Consider the following 4,471-nt stretch of genomic DNA (forward strand, 5'->3'; position numbering starts at 1 on the left):
TGAGAGGTAGATTATCCTTTGTTCTTCTGATTTGCTTCTTTATGTCTAAATCATAGAGCTCATTTTGACCTTATCTTGGTATATGATATTAGGTGTGGGTCCATGCCAAGTTCCTGCCACACTGGTTTCCAATTTTCTCAGCAATTTTTGTCAAATAATGAATTCTTGTCCCAAAAGCTGGGTTTGTCAAACACTGGATTGCTATAGTCATTGACTATTTTGTCCTGAGAACCTAACCTATTCCGCTGATCAATTACTCTATTTCTTAGCCAGTACCAAATAGTTTTGATGACCACTGCTAAATAATATAGTTTCAGATCTGGTAGTTAGGTCATCTTCATTTGCATTTTTTTCATTAATTGGAAACTTGATTAGGATGTTAACCTGGGATATTCATTCCCCATCTCTTCTTGTGAATTTCTGGAAAATTCACTCCCTTTTCTCTAGTTTAGATCTCTTTCTCCTTCATGGGTGTGGCTTCCTTTTCAAACTGCAAAAACTTACTCTCAAAGGAAGAAAAATTGTGCCCTTCATTTTCTCTAGCTTACTCCTATGGTTTGTTTTGCCTTTTTCCCCCTAGGAGTGTGTTGATTTCAGATTCTTTATTAGACATATAGATCTCCCCACTTTCTAATGACAGCCCTCAGCTTTCCTCCTGCTGGAGGAAAAGTGATTATTTCCTGCAAACAAGTGATCTATCTGATCAAGAGTAAGGACAAGATACTGAGGACAGAATGTTTTTCTTCATCCCTATCAAAGTGGTTCTTACTCATGGATTTGTCTGACCTCCCCCCCCCTGTCTCTTCTCTCCCCCTTTCTTTCAGCTCCCAGGACCTTCCTTGAATGACCAGTGCCAATTAATCTGTATGTCAGGCAGCTGACTTTGAAGTCAGGAAGACTTGAGTTTAAATTCTATTTCTGACACATAAAGGTTGTTATGACTTTGGCCAAGTCTCTCATGCTCTAAGCCACCAGTGTCAAATTCAATTAGAAGTGGGACCACTAACCCAAACATAAAGATCCCTGTAGATGGCATATGAATTTAGTTTAAAATGTAATATCATTTGGCAGCTATGTGGTACAATGGAAAGAGTTCCAGGTCTGAAGTCAGGAAGACCTGAGTTCAAATCTAGCCTCAGCTGTATGACCCTGAACAAGTCACTTCATCCTGTTTGCCTGTTTCCTCTCCTATAAAATGAATTGAGGAAGGAAATGGCTAAACCCCTCTAATATATCTGCCAAGAAAACCCCAACAGGGGTCATAAAGAATCTGAAATGACTGAACAATAATCACAAATTATCTAGCTTTGCTGAATTTTTATTTTGTCAAATATTTCCCAATTATATTTTAATCTGATTTCAGAGCACCCAGAACTTGGGGGTGTTGTGGGTTGCACATAGGCACTTTAGACCCCTCTGCTCTAAAATTGTCAAGATGATTCCAACTAGCATTTATAGAGGAATTTCTCATCAGGGAGACCACCCCTACTAATACACAGGTGTTTTCTATCCTTAACTTTCATTTATCTATCTCTATTTACATTTTATTCCTCATAAATATTATATAAACCCTGGAGGGCAGGGACTGCTTCATTTTTGTCTTTAGATCACCAGTTTCTAGTTTAGAGCTTGGAGGTAGAAGCGTATAATTTATTGATTAATTAATTAGTCAGTATCACACCTGGGAACTCCCACCCATGTTACTAATGAAAAAGTGATATTTTTTTTACATGGAGGGGAAGGGCTTAGAGTTATCTTTGAGTATTAGCTGGAAATTCTTCAACCACATGAGAATGCATTGTTTATATAAAAGAGAATTTTTAGCATTTTCCTAAAATATATCTATTTCCTAAGCCATGTAGATCACATTTTTCCATTCTTTCTAGTGTATCTTTAACTCACATTTCTCTTTTTTAAAAAAAGTTAGTATTGATTTTTTTGATTTCTGCTAAATGGGAAAGACAAAGGAAATTGTTAAGTCATTAGAACAGTCCCTGAAAGTGAGTGCTGTCCTGTTGAATATCACACCCAAGTTTTTCCTTCAAATGTCCTAAATTCCTCTCTTCTCAGGGAAGAAGAACTGTAATAGTCTAAAAACAGACTTACTGATGACAGGGTCTGGAAGTAGTTGGCTCCCTCTTTTTTCTGACTCACTTTCTCTGACTTATGAGGAGAAAGGATTAAATGATCTTTAAGGTTTCTTCCAGCTCTGACACTCTATGATTCTTTTTCTCCTTGACTTTGAATTTATTGTCTCTATTTGGCTGCCTGATTCTTTTTTCCCTCTTTCCCTCCCTCTCTCCACATACTGCAAAGAACCCCAATAAAATATATTAGCAGTTTTTAGGGTGGGAGATAAATATGAATTAGCAGAATCTCCTGGCAACCATCCACACTGGATGACTTCCAGATACAAGTTTATACGAATCTTCTAAAGAAAGACTTAAAAGATCTTTCCTTGGAGTATGATTAATATAAGTATAAATTGTGTTTAACATATCTGTAGAATTAATATTACTAGCCCAGGTGGATGAGGCCATTTACAAGAACCAGTACTGTTCTCAAGCTTCCCTTATCCTTTAGATCAGTGTTTCCAAAGTGGGGTGGAAGCCCACTAGGGGGTTGCCATGATCCCCAATAGGTCTCTAGTCAGCCAGTTAGAGTATAGCAAAATGGACTGAATCACACTTTTCCTGCAATAGTTTATTTCCAATAAAACCACACTATACTTCATTTTTTATCTCCTAACACTCCTACACACACATACTCATTTCTGCTGAAGTTATCACCTGACAGATATCTGAACACCAACAGCAACAGTCAAGCAAGGGATATTAAGAAAATTCCCCATCAACCAACCTTGGAAATACCAATACTGATGCTCAAGTCACTTAGCAGGTACCCTCTAAAGGTGAGCTCTACTCTCCAGGTAATTAAATGACTGATAAAGCAATTCCTATCTCAAAGTTACACTCACACTTTAGTTTTTTGTTTGGGGTTGGACAAATTAAGTAGAATATTAGTATATATATATATATATGGATGTATATATATTTATATATATATATATCATTTATAAATAAATGTACAAATATTGGGGGTATCCCAAATTTTTTTACTAATTACATGAAATAAAAAAGTTTGGAGACCACTGCTCTAAATCACCTTGAAATTGAAAAAGAAATTAATTTTAAAGCATTATCACAATAATGAAGCTCCACTTTGACCATCTGGATCTATTTAAATCTCCCTGTTTCATCTGTTTAACTTATCTCCAGAGCAAATGTTGGGATTGATCTAAAGCACCTATCTTGAAGAGCTGCCCATTCCTGAGCCCTCTATGGAGAAGGAAAGTGTTGAAAGCTTAAGATTGATTGGATAATTTCTAAGGTGCTTTTCAGCTCTAATTATTTATGTGACCTATAAATTCACATGTTTTCCCTATTGGCATGTATGCAACTAGTTGGATGTTGACAAAATAATAATTCATCAGAGTACTGTCTAGATTTTTTTCAATAAACTCAAAAGCAACATTTGAGAACAGGGTCAGTGCATAAGTAATATACTTTCATAAGCAATATAAAATATGTGGGCATAACATAGTGGAAAGCATTAGATTATAGATTCAATGCAATTCAATAGATAATTATCAAGTGCCTGTGATGCTCTATGAATCTAGAAGTTACAAAGACAAAAATAACTATCTACCTTCAAGTAGCTCACTGAGGGGATGCAACATATAATATAAATAAGCAAATAGAAGGTAATTTTAGGAAGGAGATAACAAAAAAATGGAAAATTTCTACATCATCATTTTGCAAAGTTCATATTCATCTTCCTATAATATGATTTTAGAATATATGTTGTCAGAGCCCTTTGGCAAGGGATAACTTCTCTGGACCTCAGTTTCCTGTTCTGAAAAATATGATAAATGGAATATAAAATCTCTAAGTACCCTTTTAGCTCTAACTATATAAAATTATATTCTGGAATCCTAGAGGGCTCTAAAATCCTTAAAAAGAAATTGTTTAAAAATAATTAATATGGAAAAGTATCTTTGTAGTGTGGGTTGGCTCTGATTTTATGAACCAGAACACTCCCCCCTGATGTGGCAGAGCATGAGAAGTAATAATCATGTACCTAGAATAAGATAGGATAGATTAGAAAGAATAACTAGGCAGAATTATGAAATTAACAGCAACAACAAAAAAGAACATTTTTCTATTTACTTTAATTGCATAATGGATTTTTGGCAACAGATTTTTGGAGTGAGGCAGGTGGAGTGACACACCAGACAGATGACTAAGAAAGGGTCATTAAAGTCTATCAGCTTAATAACTTGTGAAGAGAGAATAATTTATGAATCCATAATGGTTTATCATTATTACATGCAGAGAAATACTGTCCATTGAATCTTCCCTAGCCAAAGCAAGAATAATTTCTTATAAAACAATGAAAACTGAATGCTGTG

This window comes from Sminthopsis crassicaudata, chromosome 2 (assembly GCF_048593235.1).
Source record: "Sminthopsis crassicaudata isolate SCR6 chromosome 2, ASM4859323v1, whole genome shotgun sequence".
Taxonomy (NCBI): domain Eukaryota; kingdom Metazoa; phylum Chordata; class Mammalia; order Dasyuromorphia; family Dasyuridae; genus Sminthopsis; species Sminthopsis crassicaudata.